Source organism: Mytilus galloprovincialis, chromosome 13, assembly GCF_965363235.1.
Source record: "Mytilus galloprovincialis chromosome 13, xbMytGall1.hap1.1, whole genome shotgun sequence".
Lineage (NCBI taxonomy): Eukaryota > Metazoa > Mollusca > Bivalvia > Mytilida > Mytilidae > Mytilus > Mytilus galloprovincialis.
The window spans coordinates 37,421,216-37,437,992 of record NC_134850.1 but is presented as its reverse complement, the minus strand read 5'-3'; the positions used below and the strand labels follow the sequence as shown (position 1 = coordinate 37,437,992).

Below are 16,777 nucleotides of genomic sequence, written 5' to 3'. Positions count from 1 at the left end.
ATTTTCTTCCAACATGACTAAGCTGAATTCAAAAATGCCTTTCAATGACACAACATTTCACTAAAATTCATAAGGACGAGGAAAGAAGTTTCATTCAGAAAAAGACATTCCCATGACAAAGAAGATTTGATTTGAGAAAATAAGTTCAGCGTTTTGATGAAAAAAATCGCTTCATATTGAAAATTATATAGTTGATACCAATGATACAATGACAACAATCAAAATTTCACAAGATAAACAAAGTTTGAAAGGATTAAGGCATTGATTTCGTTCTAAGGTTCAAATATTTGTAAAATGACCAATTAAAATTAAAAAAGAAACAACTTTGTGGTAAAATTTGGTCATTTATTTGGAAGAAATAATTACTGTTTGTAAGGAATTTCAAAGCATATGAGAGAAGCGAATGATACTAAATGGACATTCAAACTCATATATCCACTATCAAATGCATTAAGTGGAAATGATAAAAATTTGATTACTAATAGTCTTTAAAAAACAATGCGTGCCACTGCAGCTTCTATGAACGCTATTTGACAATTTGAAAGGGGAATTGTTAATAGAGATGATTCTTATAATCATCATTTGTATCAAGGATCTTCCACACATTAGTGCTACCGTATTCGATTCAAATGTTCTTAACGGTACATTGAAGAGAAAGGTTTGTGAATTCAAATATTCTTAAAAGGTAAGCTTCTACATGTAAAAGGTATGATTCTCGATCAGTTTTAACATTTCTTGATACATAATGTTCCTATCATCATTCGGAAAGAGTTTGAACTGGTTGGAAATTGCAGTTTCGGAGACCAAAATTTATATAAAAAATTGACCGATGAGAATATAGAGAATTTGTTCACAGGTACTAAAAGATATGGATGTAATTTATTTTCTATCATGCAATTGAAACGTAAGATTTTTCAACATTGGGTTGGTTGCTGTACCAATACACATATAGTTTCTAAATTATTACTGTCAATTGGTCTCTTGTTGGAAGTTTTCACATTGACAATCATTCCAAATAATTTATTTTTAAATTGATTGACAAGACAGATGTTTTTGCCACGATTTTATTTATTCTAACACTGAAAGATAAAATATTTTCTTACTTGTAAGTTGATAACTTTTTGTCACTTTTATCTGTACGTATTTCTGTTGACAGGTGTTGAGATAAAATTAGTATAAAGTTAAACCTATTAGGAACTTTTTTTAAATTTCTTTCATCATGTCAATCTTTCATGTACCGCTTGTTGTAATTTGCATGTTGAATTATGGCCAGGCTTTCTTGGAGCTAAATTCTGGTAAGATATAGTAGAATTTAATAATTACCGGTAGAATGTAAAACAATGATTGTGGAATTTGTTTTTTTGATAAATAGTAAAAGGACACAACCACGAATGCTTTTCATTTATTTGTTTATTGATAAAGAATATGTGTCCCTATCCCTAACTGGTTTTCTGTATAGCCAATAACTGAATCCCAGACAAAAAAAGTGGAAGTCCATTAAAACAGGTCACAATCAAACGCTCGACTATATCAGCCAAACGAAGAGAAAACAACTGTCATTGCTGATTTAGGGCAGAGCTTGTCCCAGAAATTATGCCATTTTATGGGAAAACTTTTTTAGCTAGCTAATCCGCCAACTCGTATGCAACCTGTATTTAGTTCTGATAATTTGACAAAATGGGGGAGGAATCCAAACTCAAACCGAGACCAAGCAGATCCGCCATATCACCGATTTCCTAAATAAGGAAAACATTCACCGACAAGTTTCTTGACTTTGGGACAGGTACATAAACAAATGTCAAACTTATATATTAGCACAAACTAACCACTTAATATCAAAAAATTGAAATAAAAATATAAAATCTTTAAAGCTATTCAGTATAGCTTTTACTTTTGATTTTCTCTCTACTAGTATTACTCTCTCTCTCTCTCTCTCTCTCTCTCTCTCTCTCTCTCTCTCGTTTTGATCTAATCTCATCTTAATTTGAAATACAAAATAAATGTGAAACCTTTTGACTTTCTATATTAATAAAATGTTATGGCATGAGTGTTTTGCACAGCAAAAAAAAACTTAGGCTCAGCTGGCAGGTTTAATTCATAGTTTAATTACATATTTATTCCCCAGGTAGAATACTTGCTATTTTAATTTTTTTTTCGCGTTTTGTGAGTTCAATTGAACAGATATGCTTTGAAGTACTAATAGTCGGAGCGGTAACTGTTATAGGTGTACACCATAATTATTTCATCCTACGCACTACCCAATATGTAATGAATTGACAAAATATAGAGACGACTCAATAAAAAAAAACTTTAGAAATGTAGTATTTCAAATATGGCCATGATCTTTTTCAGCACAAGAAAACGCATGAATTTGGTTGCATGATTAATATCTGACGCATTTAAATGATTTGTATTGTAGAAAATTCAACACCATCCAATCTTCCGGCGGCCTTTTCAACGGCATTACAAAAGACCTTGACTATTGATGCGCAACAGACCCTAGTGTTTGATAAGGTTTTGACCAATGTCGGAAATGGTTACAGTTTACAAAGCGGAAAATTTACTGCATCGGTAAAAGGATTATATCTGATTACTGCTACTGCCTTTAATTTTTATCATGTGTCACCTACTCTGGAAATTGTACAAAATAACATTTCGCTGGTAGACTTGTATCTTGATGGAAGTGGACATCAGAATTCAGCGATGACACAAACTTTAATTCTAATGTTAAATAAGGGTGATTCTGTTTGGGTCAGAAGTAAAACGGACGCTGCCAAACTTTCCGGATCAGCTGGACAACCAACAGGAGTGTACAATACATTCTCTGGATACTGTATCAAAAATGTTGAGTAAAACCGGAATCCACCGAAATTTTTCTATAAGTTTTGAAATGGTTTTTTTTTAAAGATAATTAAAAATGCTTATTTTTCCTGATTCACAGTATTGACAAAATATAAAACGAATTTAGTCAAATGATATTGATTTAGAACTTTGCATGAAAAGTCATCTAAAGAACTTATGTAAACAAAATAACAATAAAAAGATAATACTGAAAGTACAAATAACTTGTTGATGGTGTGTTTATTTCAATAAATACTATTCTAAACCAATTCATTTTAAATGAGATCTACAATGTCATGTTTATGAGTAAATCAGATTCATACCAGTACCAAATGCAGCTAATTGAAACGTGTGTGTTTCGTAGTTGTTTGTTGTACGTCTAGTTATGTGTTGCTTGTTGGGTTGGCCTCATTTATTATCCAATTTATTCGGCTATTCCTAATTTTTTTTGGTGTATTATCGGCTTTTTTTTATGGCTAGCAACTTTAACTTTAACGAAATACTATGGAGGCTATATCTGTTTGTACAAGAAGATGTTCGAACATTTAAAAAAAAACTACGAGGAAGATTCCTTAATCAAACGGCAAATTAGAAGCTCAAAACATATCAAATGAATGAATAACAACTTTAATATTCATGACTTGGTACAGGCCTTTTTATTGTGTAAAAATGGTTGATAAAACCTGATTTTAAAGCTAGCTAAACCTACCACTTATATGACAGTCGCATTAAAACTCCATTATATTGACAACGATGTTTGAATAAAGCAAAATATATACTAGTCCAGTGATAATGAGACATTTGGAATAATGTTATTTGAAATAAATCAACACATTTTATTGAATACACTAAAATGTCAATATAATTTCTATTTTGTTTCTTTAAGAGTCATGAAAATATAAAGCTTTTTCAATCGATCATCACTGATCTGATCCAGTGAGATCGTTTATTAGCAATTTCTTTTAGTTTGTCTCTTAAATTGCAGCTTCTACTCATTCAAGTGACTTAACTCAGACCTGCAAAAGTTGCCTTACATCTCTTTCTCAAGGATGACCAACAACAGCGTCGTCAGTTGCTATTACATGAAGTTTGTGTCAACGATGTGCAAACAAAACAATACAGGCACTGTCCCAGATTAGGGGGAGTGTTGGGATCCCGCTTACATGTTTAAACCCGCCACATTAAGTATGTATGTGTCTGTCCTAAGTCAGGCGCCTGTAATTCAGTGGTTGTCGTTTGTTTATGTATTACATATTTGTTTTTCGATCATTTTTTTGTACATGAATAAGGCCGTTAGTATTCTCGTTAGAAATATTTAACATTGTCATTTCGGGGCCTTTCATAGCTGACTTTGCGGTATGGGCTTTGTTAACTGTTGAAGGCCGTCCGGTGACATATAGTTGTTAATTTCTGTGTCATTTTGGTGTCTTGTGGAGAGTTGTCTCATTGGCAATTATACCTCATCTTCTTTTTTTATAATAGATAAAATTGTGCCCCTCTTCTTGCCTAATTGTTTCTTTGTTATTAGAAAAAAAATGTATGAGGCTGGCTTCATACAGGAACTTCTTAGGAAAAAAAATAAGAAGTTAGCAATATCCTATAAATAAACTCATCATAGATACCAGGACTAAATTTTGTATATACGCCAGACGCACGTTTCGTCTACAAAAGACCTATCAGTGACGCTCGAATCAAAAAAAGTTAAAAAGGCCAGATAAAGTACGAGGTTGAAGAGCATTGAGGACCAAAATTCCCAAAAGTTTTGCCAAATACAGCTAAGGTAATCTATACCTGAGGTAGAAAAGCCTAAGTATTTCAAAAATTCAAAATTTTGTAAACAGTTCATTTTTAAATATAACCATATCAATGATAATTCATGTCAGCACAAAAGTGCTGACTACTGGGCTGGTGATACCCTCAGGGAAATAAATCTCCACAAGCAGTGGCATCGACCCAGTGGTTGTAAATAAACTCATCATAGATACCAGGACTAAATTTTGTATATACGCCAGACGCACGTTTCGTCTACAAAAGACTCATCAGTGACGCTCGAATACAAAACAGTTAAAAAGGCCAAATAAAGTACAAGGTGGAGAGCATTGAGGACCAAAATTCCTAAAAGTTTTGCCACATACAGCTTAGGTAATCTATGCCTGAGGTAGAAAAGCCTTAGTATTTCAAAAATTCAAAATTTTTTAAACAGTTAATTTATAAATTTAACCATATCAATGATAACTCAATTTAGCACAAAAGTGCTGACTACTGGGCTGGTGATACCCTCGGGGAAATAAATCTCCACAAGCAGTGGCATCGACCCAGTGGTTGTAAATAAACTCATATAGATACCAGCACTAAATTTTGTATATACGCCAGACGCGCGTTTCGTCTACAAAAGACTCATCGGTGACGCTCGAATCCAAAAAAGTTAAAAAGGCCAAATAAAGTACGAAGTTGAAGAGCATTGAGGACCAAAATTCCTAAAACTTTACGTTTTGCTATATAGATGATGTTCTCTCACTAAATAACGCAAAAATTGGTGACTATGTTGACTACGGAGTATATGTCCCCCATTTGATACGATATTCCAGCGCTTGTATTTTCTATCATTATTTCCTTGATAGAGGATTGCTGCTCACACAGACGCCATTCAACCAAGAGAAATCATCCCTTCCTAAATTTAACGGACTCCATCACGAGTTTGTTGACCGTTATGGAATAACCGTTTTACAGATGATATCGGATATATTCCTTATGCCAGAACTACAATACCCTTCCGTTGTCACCAATGTGACCTACCGAATTAGACTATTTATCGGATTTTTAATAGCATAAGCAACACGACTGGTGCCACATACGGAGCAGGATTTGTTTACCCTTCCGGAGCACCTGAGATCACCCCCAGGTTTTGGTGGAGTTCGTGTTGCTTAGTTTCTAGGTTTCTATGTTGAGTCTTCTGTACTATTATTTGTCTGTTTGTCTTTTTTTTTTTTTTAGCGTTGTCAGTTTATTTTCAATCTAAGAGTCTGACTGTCCCTCTAGTATCTTTTGTCCCTCTTTTGTGAGTTGCATGTCTGTTTCCTGATTTTAACAAATAATTAATTGACATCTACACCAGCTATGTTTACACAGATAATTGTTTGGTGACCTTCAACCTCATTATTACCCAATGTCAGACACACTTTTACACACCTGACTTTATTGTAGTATATACACCATCTGCATTTACATTTCCCATATTTTCAATACTAGCAGACGAAGTAAGGGAGCAACCATTTAAGTTCACAGTGGGAATGAGTGTAATGTTTCTCGGATGAGTCTGAAATATTTTTGCGAAAATTCCACCCTCTCAGTAAAATAATTTCCCCCAATAGTTAAGACTTTGATTTATTTGGAAAATCTGGTTTCAAATAAATTCGTTTGTCATCTGCCTGCCCCCCACACTTGTTTCTTCATCAAACTGGGAATCATATCTTTTTAGACAAAAAAAACCCATACCTCCTTCCTTTGAAGTTAAGTTGTCATTCCTTAACTAGTTCGTGTGTCTCAGGGTGAACATATCTGATCAAAACACTTTCTTGTTCTGTTACTGATGTATCTGTACTGCTGTCTGTCAATATGAATACGAATCATTTCTTTTTTTAACACTAGATACGAATATTGCCAGCTTCATATGTTCTTCAATTTTGTCTGAAAGAACTACAGACATGGTTTTTAAGAAATTAATATTTCATTCAAGCTGGTCCTTGCCTAGTTTCATATCACGTTGTATTGAATGTCAAGTATAAAATTGTAGTAAGAGAATTGTCGATTTTTTACAACTACTTGTTTTTCTCCGTCTGCATTTTCAGTTTTCTAATCGATTCGGCGTTCTCTTTGTGTCTCTTTGTGTCTCGACTACCTTGTGTTTTTATTAAGTATCTATCCATCTTGTTACAAAGTCTGAATAACTTTTCCATTAAATGGCGGATAAAACCCTATTCCTGGTTGATGGAAAAATATGACCCTGGTTCGCATACTTATGCTTACCTTTCTGTTATAGACATTTTTAATTTATTTCTATGGATTAACTTTATTTTGCTGGATACCAATTTTCGTAAATTTCAGTTAGATGTTAACCATGAATATAGATGTTCAACGAGGTAGACATTTAAATTAAGCTTGTAAACAGACGGGTACAAAACAACGAAATCAAATATCTACGAAAATACAATATTCTCTCAATCCACAAAAATCTGTTCAAACGAAAAAAAAAAAAGATATCAAACGTATGCATATATCTCGCACTCAATATTGGTGTTTTGACATTATTTATATATGTTTCTTACTTGCTGATCAATGGTTTCTTACTGTCAGTAACGAGAAACCATTTATATGGTTGAAATGGTTCATTGAACTAAAAATAATTTAAAACTGAACGATTTGTGAAATTATCATTCAAAAATGCAAACAACTATTTTTTTTTTTGGAAATCAACGCATAAAATTGAGAAAGGAAATGGGGAATGTGTCAAAGCGACAACATCCCAACCATAGAGCAGACAACAGTCTTCTTTACATCGATTGATTGATATCTTTTTTTGGTGTTAAACCCCACCTTCGGCAATACTGACTATTGTGTGGTTGCAAGTTTTTATTTGTGGAATACGAAGGAATTATCTGAAGAGAACCTACGGCAATCGACAGGAAAACTGTCAGTTCTAATTTATTAACCCTTTCCCTTTCATGCATTTTAGACCTTTACTTATCGAAAATACATTATCGAAGTTTAAATGAATACAGAATTCGCATCAATGGTCATACACATGCCATGTTGGGCTCAAATGAAAGATAATTGGTAAAATATTTCAAAAAATTAAGTTTGACGATAATTTGTCAATTTTGGTCACGTGGTATATTTCCAAAAGTCACGTGACTGTTGGAGAAAAAGTGAAAAAATACGAAATCCTTGGGCAAAAAGTCGTGCAGAGACATATTGGTGGAATAATAGGGTCAGGTTTTGATGGAAACACAATGCCTCGAGTCTGTTGAAGCCATATAAGTTGTCATAGTGATATAAATAGACGCATAACGTGCTATAGGCCTTGAAATATCGATGTCCGTAACATTCAAAATAATTGATTTTAGACGCTCTTTTTGTCCGATTTCAAACTTGGACCCTAGTTATTTGTCTAATTCGTTTTCAATCAATCAGCAACCTAAACTTTGTTTTTACAAGGGAAAATTCATTGAATTACCAATGCTAGCTCGATCTGGGACACCCTTGACCGAGCCCGATGGAACAAAGGGGGTAAAAAGGAGGGGGGGGGGTAACTTTGCACACACATTCTTTAAAAAAAAATTCGTAGGTTTCCTTTTTGAAATTGAAGTTAAGTTACATTTAATATAGGAAAGTATTTTTCCAACTCCGGCAGTGAGAATCGAACTCTCAATCTTAGCGCCTTGGAATAGATCAGCGTACCCCTGCGCCATTGACATTGTAGTGAATTTATCGAAATTTAAGTACTTAACTCTACTACTACGAAAGAAATGAAAAAAAAAAATAATATAAAGATTCTCACCCAGTTTGTTTTCTTTTTGGAATTATGTGTTCAGATGATAATTTTTTGTTGCCAAGTGCATGATTTTTACGCAAATTTAGAAGGAATCCACTCTTTAAACTGTCATTTTTTCATTGAAATATACATGTTTCTTTAATCAAACAAAAGTGTTTTCAACTTTAGTATACCGCAACACTTACGAAACCATGTTTTGTAACATCTATTTCAACTTTGCCAAAAAAAATTCAGAATATTTTAGCGGTTTTTGTCTCTTTTCTCATAATATCTTTAAGAAATGACTTCAGATTTTTAGCGTAATTCAAGTTTGTGATTGCACTGCTACACTAAAAATTACATTTGCAACTAGTGTACAAGTTAGAACTATTAGTTTAATACTATTCACTGCACAGTTATTAAAAAAAGACATAAATCCGCTTAAAAGAGCAGTTTTCTTTGCACTTCTATTTGAGAATATCCCTCAAAATTCGAAGAAAAATAAATGGTTTTTACAGAAAAATTACACATCAGTAAGGGGCGACTTGTTTATTAACTATTAATGATAGAGGTTTGATGCACATTAAATCGCATTGCTGGTTATCTGAGGATTAATTTGAGCCCTTAACCACATCTGTACGTCAGCAAATGGCGATTAAACATGTCTAAATGTCCCCAAAAAAATCTTGAAAGTGGTCTCACCGGTATGCTGTACCGGTGTGAAAGGGAGAGGGTTAAGATTGTAAAGCGAAACCCATAGAGAGGTATGAGTCATTTCCCCGAAGAAAAAAAAGAGGTAACCCAAGAGCCAATTCCAATAAAAAGCTGAAAATATGATATCAGAGGTACATTTGTAATGAAAAGATCTTGACAGCTTTCTATATAGTCGTTTCCATTTTCTACGTTAGGAGATGCCTATACCAAAAAGTAAAATCACCAAAATACTGTACTTTGAAGAAAATTCAAACGAAAAGGCCCTAATCAACTGATAAAACACATCAAGTGAATGGACAACAATTGTCTTATTCCTGACTGGTACATGCATTTTCTTATATAGAAAATTGTGACTTGAACCTGGTTTTAAAGCACTAAACCTCTCACTTGTATGACAGTCGAATCAAAATCCATTATATTGACAACGACTCATGAACAAAATATTTAACAAAGAAACACAAATAAATCATATATACATATGGAAAGAAGTATTGCAACACCAAATTGAAAGTGAAATTAAAAAAACACTCTTTATTTTTTTTGTGATATAATTTGTTAAAATAGAACCAGTTAAACATTATTTAAATATCACCTGAGTTTGATCAATAATTATCGACTCGATAAGTTCTTATCTGCACATGCAGCTACTGTATGGATCGTAAACAGCAAAACAGGTGTTTTTATCCTCATTGTTTTCAACACTTTAAATAACCAAGTTTATAAATTTAGGTGATTGACACCTTGTAATGGGTTCTCCACCACTCTTAACCGCAGCAAGATGGCAGATTATCAGCACGAGAGAAGCAGGAATGTTGCTGTGATAACCACACGTTTTGTTTGTCATCACCATCCCATTATTAGTCGTTTTGAGAATAAAAATCAGGCAATAAACGATGTTAAAGATTATCCGAGATCAAAAAGACCCCTTATGCCATCTGCTGGGGAAAATCAAGCATAATGAAGGTTGGTCAGAAAGAAACCCATTGCATACAATTCAATCATAAAAAAGAGATTGGTGGGCATACAGGAGCCTTTTAACAAAAATTGTTCGAGATCGACTCATCGCTACTGGTTATCGTGCGATAAGACCATTTCGGGGACCTTTGCTTACGAACAGACACACAGTTGTCCGTATCCAATGTAGTGCATAGCTCGCCAAAGTTGGAAATAAGCATCGTGGAGGAAGATACATTGTTCCAATGGAATTCGGTTTATCTTCCTTGGCCCGATCGTAGCCCGGATTTGACCCATATCGAGCATATATGGGACACGTTTGGGCGTAATGTGCTCGAATGGACACCCCAGTCCAAACACGTGATGAAATTAACAATGCCCTTCATCAGAAATGGTTGCTGCTACCTTAGCAACAAATTAGTCGATTTATGCCAGGAATCAGAAGACGTTAAGTGGCGGTTAACCGTTTGAATGGAGGCTGCGCACAAAGTACTAATTCTTTGGCGTATAACGATCAACCATGATGTGAACAATCATCTTAAGATTAATTTTGAAATGTCTGACATTGTAAAGTTCGACTACAGTAAAAGTTGTAAAATGCAGTTTTTTGTACAAAAAACACTTCATTTTGTTATTAAGATTGTGGTTAAATAAATCATTTTTTTTTCAAAATTTTTTTGTTCGTTAAAATGCCAATGTGATCATAAAGTATGTTTCAATATTATTTTACAAATATTTCATCAAATTCAATCCAAAATAAAAGGCTGATTTTTCAAGTTTTAAAAAATCAAGGTGTTGCAATACTTTTTTCCATGTGTATATATCAAATTTAACAACCACGTTCATTGCTTACTTTTTTTTGTATTTTATTTATGTGTGTTAATTCAATCAATAAAGGATTGAAATATTTTAAGTCATGTGACCGAATGGCTAGATTAACATCAACTCTGGTGTAGAATCGCACTCAAAATTAAAACAGATGTTTTCTATTCGTTTGATTTTGGTTTTTTTTTCTGCCATACAATGTAGGAAGGACTTTCTGTTTTAAATTGTCCTTGTAGTTTTGTTATTTTGGGTTTTCTTCTTTGTGTAACTATTGTTTTGATTTATACTTTGTTTTTTTGAATGAGGGGGTGGACGGTTCACCAACGCTGCGGAAATTATGGATAATCACATACAACATTCGGAAATTTTATTTCGGTCTTGTTTACCTTGTCTTCCTTATCAACTGAAATCAGTTATTCGGTTATCTCTGAAAATTGGAAGACGATCAGACATACTTACATGATTAAATTGTTTGTTGTTCTTGTGTGTGTTTTCCAAATATGGCATAAATGCTGTAATGCACTTACTACAGATACTGCGAATGATGTTATTTTACAACGACTTGGTAAGTTACATACTTAATTTGGCCTTTTAAACTTTATTGGATTCGAGCGTCACTGATGAATCTTTTGTAGACGAAACGCGCGTCTGGCGTATATAAAAAAAATAGTCCTGGAAGCTATCTTAGGATTAGGACGTGTCCTAAGACCATCTTATGACAAGTCTTTGTCCTAAGTCGTGTTATCGAAGCTCTGTTAACTTAGGATATATCACATGTTCGTCCTAACTTTAGGACACCTAATTAGGTGTCTTAAGATCATCTTATCTTCATCCTAACTTTGTGCATGCTTTTTTCTCATTTGTTTACGTTAAGATGAACGTGAAAAGAGACGCACCATCGGTTATTAACTCGTATAAAGAAAATTGTGCATGATTTTAAACTTTGACCTTCGTGTGTTTACGATACGATGACACTACGAATTCAATATTCTCATTTTAAAACAAAAAGTATATATTGGACGATGTCCGTAGTCTTTCGGAACACCGGATATTATTCTGAATACATCTGTTCTTTCCATGGCCACCTTGCATATACATGCACAATAGCTTATTAATTGACCTGTTGAAGAAGCATGAACATCTTAAAGTTGCTATAGAGATATGTTACATATGAATCATAATTTATAATATCAATCGTTGAAACCAGCTGTGTTAAGGTGATATGAGATAAGATTTCATGTAAGCAATATGATTTATATTCGAAACGAGATTTATTAACTAAAATCTTTAAAAGAAATATTAATAATCATTATCATTTCATTTAAGATTACGGGTCTAGGGAATATGTGCATGATGTACAAAGCAGGCTATTTTTTTTTCATACTGAAATTAAAAGGAAGTCTTTCTTGCACTTTCTTGAAATTTTACGTCTATGATAGACGAAGACGTGTATACATAATCTAAAATACGTGTCTCGAATAGGTGTAAAAAACGCGGATTTGTTTAAATATTGCAACATTTTCTACTTTTTATTAAAACTATGAGGTCACATAACCTCTGGATCCTTTTCGTCATTAAAATGTGACTGATAAGTTGGTATTCAAGATGAAAAAGACAACCTGAAATCTAAATCTAAAATATATTTAAAAAAATACTTTTGACCATGCAGATGTAAGAAATAACACTTCAAGCAATTAAACAACGAATTAAATGTGCCACTTTAATTAAGACTGATAACCTTAAAATTAATCATGCATGCAATTTTAGCAGACTTAACATGGTCGGCGTAAAGTCCGTATACGTAACTTAGTTGCTCGCCAGAGGAACGCTTAAGCAAGCGTTAAACGTGCGTTGCATAAGTTTGAAGTACGTCGAAATGCAAAGGTATACGCTTGGTGAACGCTTTTACTCCAGCAAATTTTTATGGAGCATAAAAAACTCATTCAGCTCAAGCGTGTGTCAAGCGTACACCTGTACGATACACGCACAAAATATACACACTATAAGGGCTTTGAAAACGCTACAGATAAGTTTGAGACACGGTAAGGGCACGTTGTATACGCTTCAAAATCGTTAGACTTTAACTAAAACAAACACCCCATCATGTCCCAGAAACTCCGAAAGCATAGATTATCGTTCCAGATATGACCGGGACACGTCTCAAATACGTTCAATATACTTTTTTCCTTCGTAGCGTCCATTCCATCTACGTTAGACATACGCCTGACATACGCCAACACTCGTCACCTGAACGCCAGATAAACGCGTAGGTACGCTTTTCGCACGCCCAATACACGCTTTAAGCTCGTTGTGCACACGATACAGATATGATTGACAGGTTGAATGCATCCAAAATTACTAGCGTATTGGTAGCGTGCATGATTTTTTTACCACGGCCGACGTACGTCGGAGCTATACGTTGATGTGTGACGCCGGTGTTACATTAAGTAAACAATCAATGTCAGTTTCTAATTCTTATACAACAAAAGTAATATAAAACAATATACGTCTTTATTAAACAATTTTCTTATATAATGCCAAACAAGCATTTGGGTTTACGATTGCATTTCTTTTTTTAAAGAAAGCAACTTGTTTTACAGTTAATATCAAAATCCTATTTTGATTTTATTTTATAACTACATTTGAAATCATGCATTTTATTTTCATTAAATACTTGTTATTACAAAATTTGGTAAACAAATTTATTAATTGTTTTCATCTCTAATAAATGTTTTATCAAACAATTACTTTAACTATTTAGGATTTCGCACATAGGATATGTTTAGGACGTCCTAACATAAGATGCGTCTGAGTTTATTTACATGTAGTTCTCAGACTGACCTCCATTCCTTAATTTTGCGAATAATTTGTTAACACGACGAGGAAGGTTTGTAACGACCTTAACTACCAATAACGTTCTTCATAACACAAAACACATCACTGTACGTACATGTACATTACACGCAAGTTATTTAAAAAAAACAAACATATAAATTATATAAATTGTTCTTCCGTAGGTCATTTGTATCAAGTACCAAGAAATATACATATATCAATAAATACCAAGATTCAAATTTTATACACCAGACGGCGTTTCGTTTACAAAAGCCTCACCATGTGATGCTCGAAATAAAAAATGTAAAAAATGCAAAACAACTGTACCAAAATGAAGAACATTGAGAAGTATTGCACAATACAGCTAAAGTGGTCTATGTCTAGGGTAGAACATCCTTAGTATTTAGAACAATTGAAAGATTTTTTTTAAACAGTTGATTTATAATTATGACCAAATCTATGACAATTCGTGTCAACACAAAAGTACTGACAACTGGACTGGTGAAACTGTCGGGTCGAAACCTCCAACAGCAGCGGCATCAACCTAGTGCATGCAAAAAAATATTACCGGTATATCAAGTTCTAGGGAAGAAGATAGCACATTTTCGAGATTGAGTTTAGTAATTATCTTATAAGTGGAAATACAAATACACAAACACATTGTTATATATTTCAAGGTTTGATTTTGGGCGGAAACGTTAGTTAATATTTAAAAATTATTAAAAAGTTATATTTAGACATAATAGAGATTCTTAATGTCGAAGAAACAAATCCATTATAAAATGGGTACATTATTAAAGTACACATTGGAATATAAAAAAACTTGATGTCGTTTCTGTACATTTGTTGGTTATATCTATGTTATGTGCTTGGTACTTATACATCCCGTTATTGTGCTATGGTTAATATTTAGCACTCATACCACATCTTCCTATATCATTATACCAATTCTGCAAAACACTTTGCTCCAACTAATGATATAATGATATACTCAAATTAATTTCAAGCATTTAAGAAGAACAAGGCCCCTGTAAAGTGATACAAAACTTTTTTGAAATTATTTTACTATCAGCGAAGATAAGTATGTATTTTGAGATACATGATGAATAATCGGTTTATTTTTTATTGTTTAATAGATTTTCTTGAAAAGAGGATGGAGCGTTTAGAGAAGGAAAATTACGATCTTAAAAAGGAAAACGACCACACCAGAACAGTTTTACACATGTGTTTGAGTACCGTCTGTGGTGCAGATGGTAAAACAAATTTCAAAATGCAAGGAAATCAAAAACGTTCATCCAGTAATAACACTTTGGTACCAACACCAAACCAGAGTTTAAGGATGGTCAAACCGAGAGATATCAAACAAGATGTCAATATAAAATCAGGGATTGACTCAATTGGGAAAGATTTCAAAAAGAGGCTTTTGTTGGGCAGTATGTTTAGCATTAATTATATATTTTGGCTGTTATTCCAATGCCAGCTCATTTAGTCTAAATCTGTTTAAATGTAAGGATATTGTTGATATTCGAATATTATGCTTTGGGGAAAACAATCATATTCATTACAACAACTCAGACTAGTTTTCCTCTGAACTTTGTATTGGCTACCTAAGCTACAATGAAAAAAGTAAATATCGTTTCTCGTTGTGATACACCGCTTATTCGCACCCGGTCTGAAACGACATACCAGAAAGTAGTAAATATTTAATACAAAATAGGTGTGTTTTTTAAAATTTGTACGTTGAAACAAATTGCACGATTATTCTTTACACTTAATAGGACGATATTTTGTTTACAAATATTGTTATGTTTCAGGTCCAGCTCCAGATGCTGTACAACACGTTGCATTCAGAGCATACACGTCTAAACCCATTAGTAGCCTAGGAGTACACCAGATAGTTGAATATGACAATGTTCCATTAAACGAAGGCAATGCGTATGACGCCCGACATGGACATTTCATATCTCCACTTAATGGGTTGTATCTGTTTTCATTCAGTGGGTTTGCAGTGCCATCTAAACAGATTGGACTAGATATTGTGGTAAATGGTATCCAGATTGACGTTCTACATGCGGATGGGCATGGTGGCAATATGTATACATCACAGACCAAAGTTTTTCCAGTTGTTCTACAGAAAGGAGATATGGTTTGGGTTAGAACACATCCTGGATTCGAAAGTGAATATTTGTATGGAAGCCCTAAAATCCAGCATAACATGTTTGCCGCTGTACTCTTGTATTCACTGTAATTCCAGAAATAAAACATTTTTTCTTCGATAATAGGCCATTAAATTGGCTCTGTTATATTTATGCCAGTATTTTCCCGTTTTTCTTGTATCTTTTGTCATTTACCCCAATGGCAATGCTGTTTGTTTTGTTTATACATTGTTTTCAATATAATGGAATTTTATGCGTCATACAAGTAAGAGGTTTCTAAAAATCCAGGTTTCTCTAATTGTTGTGTTATTTTCACATTTTTGGATCGGTGTGAGAAAAATGTGTCTTCTCGCTTGTGAAATATCTGTTCTCTGCAAATGATTGGTCAAAATTTAATTAAGACGTAAAATTTTACTTAGTTCCTTTTTGAAATTACCTATTGTAACGTCATGTCTGATGACTTCACATATAAACATCACAACTTTCTGCAAAAGTTTGAAAAGAAAGGATAAAAATCTATTCAAGAAACAGATTCAATCCGCCACTTTAACTCGTGCTTTACGATATTTCTCCATTAGTTTGACGTATTTGAACTTTTGATTTTTTCCATTTGATACAGGGATTTCCGTTTTTAATTTTATTTGTAGTTTGATATTTTTGTTATTTGACTCTTTATAAATGCCATCTTAATAAAAGGCTCTAAATGGTAACTACATTGATGTTATTTTGCTGATGAACAAGGTCTCAATATCTATACGTCATATACCAAAGTTTCTCTAGTTCTTCTACACAGGGAGATAAGAACACGTTTTTGACTCAAAGGTTAATATGTGTATGGATATCCTGAAGTCAGGCATAATATGTTTGCCGCTTTACCATTGTTCTGTTATTCCACTAGTGAAACTGTTTCGTCGTATCAAAG

The 16,777-nt window shown here is 33.5% G+C and overlaps 2 long non-coding RNA genes across 2 annotated transcripts in view; one reads left to right on the top strand and one right to left on the bottom strand.

Annotated features, from left to right (window-relative positions):
• Window positions 1-16,777, bottom strand: part of LOC143056037 (uncharacterized) — a 78,422-nt gene that overhangs the window by 48,408 nt on the left and 13,237 nt on the right. The gene's annotated exons all lie outside the window — the stretch shown is intronic.
• LOC143056462 (uncharacterized) lies at window positions 11,292-15,978 on the top strand. The gene is made up of 3 exons (XR_012972360.1): window positions 11,292-11,429; window positions 14,836-15,132; window positions 15,514-15,978. It is a non-coding gene; the product is annotated as an uncharacterized LOC143056462 (long non-coding RNA).